The 6,522-nt window shown below is 31.7% G+C and overlaps 1 long non-coding RNA gene across 1 annotated transcript; it reads right to left on the bottom strand.

Annotated features, from left to right (window-relative positions):
• Positions 1-2,224: 2,224 nt before the first annotated feature.
• Positions 2,225-4,595, bottom strand: LOC145796816 (uncharacterized). Its single transcript, XR_014337355.1, has 3 exons — positions 4,272-4,595; positions 3,385-3,461; positions 2,225-2,577 (listed from the first exon to the last, which is right to left on the bottom strand). It is a non-coding gene; the product is annotated as an uncharacterized LOC145796816 (long non-coding RNA).
• Positions 4,596-6,522: the final 1,927 nt, after the last annotated feature.

Here is a 6,522-nt window from a genome sequence, read left to right as displayed (position 1 = left end):
AAGATGAAAAAGACAGAAGAGTGTGAGATCACTTCACATGAAATTAGGCCACATCATTAGGGTTGAAATTGAGTAGGCAAAATTATGAATTGTAACACCATTCTTTAATCAAATGTCAAAGCCGTGTCTGTAGTAGCAAAATATTTTTATCTCACATAAAAAGACAAGAATAAATATACATTCCATTCAATACAAATTGCATTAAAATATGAAAAAATTGTCTTAAATATTAATCTCTACATTCGAATGAAGAAAAAAATTTCCTATAAACAACTAAACATCCAAAATATATAACCCTATACAAGAGTGATTTTTTATTTTTTTTATTTTAGTGTGAGAGATACAAGAGTGATGTTATACAAGTGTAATTATATATATATATATATATATACATACAAACATAAAAATATATACCCAAATTTTATATCTTATACAAAATGATGTGGCTGAATTGCGAGCCTATCACTTCAAAAAACAAAAAAAAAAAAAAAAAAAAAAAAAAATCATTAAAATGACAATTACTTGAGATAAAGTCCCTGCCACATCATTCTATATGAATTTTTTGTAAGAATTAACTTTTTCCCCTCATGTCTTTCATAGTCTCCATCTTCAAACTTGAAGAATACAAAAAAGAGTACAAGTGAAGCACTTTAAAGATTCATCAATAAAGGTGAAGGATTATTTTTACATGTCCTCATCAAAGTTCCAAGCCATTCCCAGAAATGCTAACTATATAGATTAATCTACTAGGCATGCCAAACCCAAGAAAAGTGCAAGTGCATTAAGAGAACTGCTATGGTGTGAATCCTTAAAAAGGTGCATACTATGTACCCTACCCTACCATAATATATGTAACATATCTACAATGTTTTATAGCAAACATCACAAGAAGTCACAACTTTTTCACTAAAACATGATCTGTAAAATTTTCCATCACAAATGGTTCGTAACGTTTACGCCACACATCATTTATAACATAATCACAAAACATGACTACAATGTTTTGTAATTTTCACTATAAGGGTGCGCATCATAGATTCACATTCATCACACACATCACAAACATTCATAACTTTCACTACGAAAAATATCGACTTCCTTATATGTGAAACTTTACTAGGAGCACATCATAGATTTCTCCTAGTAACTATAAAGATGAAGGCAGCCGCGGCAATGTGGTAGTGTGATGACCAAAAATTGATTACACCTTTTTAAACCTGCAAGGAAAATAAATGCAACAACAAAGCAATCCTACACCTAGGGCTGTTATCGGTCCGGTTGGAATATGGGAAAAATTTCCCACCAAACTAAACCTGAGTTACATGAAAATTAACACCGAAACAAACTGTAACAATTAAACAACCGAACCAAACCCATGTGCAATAGGGCCAGTTCAGTATAGTTAAATTTTGTCAGTTTAGGAAGTAAGAACAAAAATTAAAAAAGGGGGAAAAACTCAAAAAACTAGTTAATTATGATTTACTCTCTTACACCATTTCATGTCTCATATCTAAGGTTAACACATTTTTTTACATGGGCAATATATCTTCGATCCTGGATGCCTATTAACATAAGCAAACTCAACAAACTTTTCAACTCCTTGCATATATACTGTGTTTAGCCTATTTCTTATATGAATCCAAATCTTATCCATAAGAGTTATCCTCAATGTGCAAATACTTGTTATCAATCACAACAAGAACAATCATATAGGGAAAAGAAATTAGAACAGTATAAGTTCACCTATATACAAAACAAAAGAACCATTTGCCTGAGTTGGTTGGAAATGAAAGGTCTCTTAATAACTTATAGATTAATCTACTAGGCATGACAAATCCAAAAAAGTGCACGACAGCTTAGTAACTAGGTAGCTGCTACAGTGTGCACCCTTAAAAAGGTACCACAACAAGTGAAACATAACCACAATGTTTTGTAGCAAACATTACAAGAAGTCGTAACTTTTTTTTACCAAAATGATTCGCAACATTTTTTTACCACAAATTGTTCGGAACATAACCACAAAACATAGCTACAATGGTTTATAACTTTCACTTTAAGGGTGCACATCATAGATTCATATTCTAATTTTTACTGTAAAGTGCATAACACACATCACAAACATTTGTAACTTTCTTATGGTGTGATAGAAGAGGGGTGCACATGTCACGACCCAATCTCGGCAAGGCAACCCCCGCCAAGAGGGCGCACTTCAACGCTATAACACTTGTACACAATAATCATATGCATAATTCTTATATCACATCACCAATAGTGCATAAGACCCTTCGATTGGCCAACATATATAAGATGATTCATTCAAAGACAAAACTATCATCATGCTACTAAGATAGTTTCCATGCACCATTACCCCCAAAATAAAACATACTATTCGTAAATCCATCAATACATCCAACTTCACAAAGAAAATATTTACAATCAACCTACTTCATAAAACAAAGGATAAAACTACATCCTAGAGTGACCCTAAGCAAAACCTCAACTACCAGATGTTCACATTTGATCCTCCAGAAACTCTAATCTTCCAAGTTGAGGTGAGCCACACAAAAGTCTAAGAATCTGAAAAAAAAAATTAATTAAAAAAGAATGAGCTAGAGCCCAATGAGTATACCAATCCCGTGGAGTTATAAAGCTTGCTCCTTCCAATTGGGTTCAAAATAAGATAATAAACACAAGAGCTTAATTGGACTGAAATTTATAAAAATTGAGAAAACTTTGCATAAACCGTTATCAAGATTTTTCCAAAGAATCTCATAATGCAGGAAAAATACATTTGAATAAGGAAAGTAAACAAAAATACAACTTTTCAACACATTAAGATTTCATGTCCATCATACGAACCACTACATAGCCTTAGGGTCTCGTTACCTCGCGACTTAGGTGGTGACGGTACCGTTACCTAAAACATAACCATAGGAACATAACTCATGTTATCGTAGCACTTCAATTCTCATTTCAATGTTTCGGTCCCTAGGGCCCCTTATTGTACAACAACCCTTATGGTCCTTAAAACTTTTCAGTCCCCAGGACCCCAAAGCATTTCGGCCCTTGTGGCCCCAAAGGCTATATTCGGTTATATAATCAATAAAAATAAATACTCTCGCATGACGTTTCATTGTCATTTAATCATCATCATCATAAACTTTGAAGGACTCAACTTAAATAAATTCTCATAAAAATTAGTGCTTCATTATACAAATAAAATCATATATTTATTTAAACTCAACATTTGACCTCAATAAATTTTAGATTTTCTTCTTATACATATATCATAATGAAATGTGTTACTTCCTTTAATTCAAAAATATTTTCAAACTTTGTATTAAAGATAGAGATAAGGTAAATTTCCATGGTAAGTATACTCACCTCCAAAATAGTAAAAGCGTAGATTTAAAACTTCACGAATTAATTCCCAAGAGGTGTAGAGACGCCTTCCTCCAATCCTAACAATTAGTAAATAGAATCTAAAATTAAGGAAAAGCTTTCAATGAAAACTACAACATCTACAAAATTGATCCTAAATAAGACATGCTATGAAATGTCAAGCTAAAGAACTCCTCCAACTTCAAGTCACCCAAACAAACTTCTTATCCAATCTCCACAACACCCATCCTTTGTACATTTTTGAGTTATTAACCTTTTTAAATATCCGGCCAATTTATATGCACAATACCACCATCAATTAAACCACAAAAGTCAAAATCAACATTCTCATAAACTCAACAACTTAGGTAAAACCACTTCAATCATTAATAAAATTCCTCCAAAATCGTTTATAGAACATAGAGATATCCAATCCACCATTTATTTCAACATATAAATTTCCTAACACCAAAATCCCCAATTTTTACATCACATTCAAACCTAGATTAACCCAAATCTCAATCTCCAAAACAACCATCAAATTGATCATTAAACCAATAATTTCATGAACTCATGATTTTTATGACTTTTTCTTCAAAATCATTTATATACTCCATTGCATGGATCCAATCTTCAAACATTTTTGGTTGCATGTAATTTATAGAACTCAATTTAAGAATGATTCTCAAAATTGAACCCAAATTTAACAAATTTAAGGAATCATAACTCATATTCTTCAACCTAACTTGATTTTTGATGCAAAACCCAATTCCTATCAATTTATATAATCAATCTTCAAATCTTCATTTTTAATCCTCTCAAAATTCACCTTGAATCAATTTTTGTTTAGATTATTTAAACAACACTAGAAAGAGAATGAAATTTCTTACCTTAAAGATGAATTTTTTCATAATTTTTAACTTCAATTTTGGTATCCTACAAACCCTCTTCTTCTTTATTCTTCCTTTCTTCCTTCTCCACGGTTTTGCTCCAGCAAGATGACTACAATATGTATCTCTATATATATAGGTAATGAAGCTCTCTCTCTCTCTCTTAGTTATTCTTCCTTTCTTCCTTCTCCACGGTTTTGCTCCAGCAAGATGACTACAATATGTATCTCTATATATATAGGTAATGAAGCTCTCTCTCTCTCTCTCTCTCTCTTAGTTTCCTTAATTCTTTTCTCAGGACAACCTTTTTTGGAGTTCTAGCACACTACAAAATACGTACTCACCCTTTTTGTCCTCAGCCTTACACGTGCACACACACACGTCAACACACACACACACACACACACAAAATATTCCAGCACAACACTCTCATACATACACACCCACTGGTTTGCTCAATACACCCACACCCACATACATCCTTAATTTTAGGTTCTTCCATAATTTAATTTATATTTAGGATTAATTTAATTAAGCATCACTTAGTCTTAATAAATCTTGATTAACACATATTTAAATCAATCATAACTAATCACAAATCCTACTTAATTAGTCTAATTTGACTTCCTTTAAAACTCAATTAATTATATTTAAATTTATCAATCTGAATCAGATTTTTAACCAAATTTCCAAAAGGCTCCAAATATTAAATTAAACTTATTGTCATTATCAATTTTGATTTCCCAAATCATTCAGGGCCTTCAATTTCTGATCAGACTCCAAATTTCTATCAATTAAATTACATATTCAAATTGGACACCCCATAAATAAATTTAATTCGTAATAATCACAATTCTCAATCTTTATAATTTAATTAACTTAATTAACTCCAATTCAGACCTAATTAATCAAATCTTAATTTTACTAAACTGAATCGAATATTTAATTAAACTCCCAAATGGGTCCGTAATTAAAATTTAATTGATTCAACTTCTTAATTTCACTTCCTTAAGCCATTTGGACCCTTAATTTCTAATTTCAAAATAAATCTTTAATAGAATCATATGCGAATCAGATTCCACAATTCTCATATCTCCCAAATTAAATTAGGATAGCGACTAGTTAAAATCCCAAATCTTCTTAATTAACCAAATATAAAATATTATACGTGGCGGGATCGTCACAGCAAATCATGGATTTCTCCTAGTAAATAAAGGTGAAGGCAGACGTGCCAACATGGAAAATCAGTGTAACTTAGTGTGATGTCCAAAAATTGACTACACCTTTCTAAACCTGCAAGGAATATAAGATAAATGCAACAACAATGCAATCCTACAACTAGAGGTGTAATCAGTTCGGTCGGGATACGAGAGAAATTTCACACCAAACTAAACCTATCAGTTTTATGAAAATTAACACTGAAATAAACCGCAACAATTAGCAACCAAACCAAACTGATGTGCATAGGGCCGGTTCAGTACGGTTTGATTTTGTAAGAACAAAAAAAATAAAAGAGGCAAAAAATAATTTGAAAGCAATCACATATACAGTCTTACGTCTCATGTAGCTAGTGTTAAACCCATTAATGATGACATGCTCTCTTGCACCATTTCGTCTCTTATATCTAAGGTTAACACATTTTTTACACGAGCAATATATATTCGATCCTGGATGCCTATGTCACGTCTCATGTCTAGCCTATTTCTTATGAATCCAACTATCAATCACAAGAAAAACAATTATGTACAGCAAAGAAATTAGAAAAGTGAGTTTCCCTATAAACATAACAAAAGAACCATTTGCCTCAGCCGTTTGGAAATGAAGTGTTTCTAAATACCTCATTTTGATACATACAGACACAAATAGGGAGAAACATGAAGTTGAAATAAGGATTGTACCTCTTTTTAATTTATAGCATTAATGCATCATAAACTATTTCAGGTTATAACAAAAAAGCCAGAAACAACTTTTATTTCTTTAAAAAATCAACATCAACATCAAACAAATTAATAACTTACTCAATTAGGGAGCCTGCACATCAAACATATTTCCTGTGATGAACATGCAAAGCCGCATCAGATCCGAAATTCAATAATTAATAATATGAGTTCAAGTATTATGAATATGTAATCAACCAATCAATTGTAAAGAAAAGAACCCAAAAAGAAAAAATGAGATGAGAAAAACCAAACTATCTCAAGGGAAAAACAAACTATCATAAGCAGGACTCAATAGTAGACCCCATTCTTTT

This window comes from Camellia sinensis, chromosome 8 (genome assembly GCF_055761805.1).
Source record: "Camellia sinensis isolate YWXY chromosome 8, ASM5576180v1, whole genome shotgun sequence".
Lineage (NCBI taxonomy): Eukaryota > Viridiplantae > Streptophyta > Magnoliopsida > Ericales > Theaceae > Camellia > Camellia sinensis.
The sequence above is the reverse complement of the archived record's forward strand: the minus strand, read 5'-3'. Positions and strand labels throughout refer to the sequence as shown.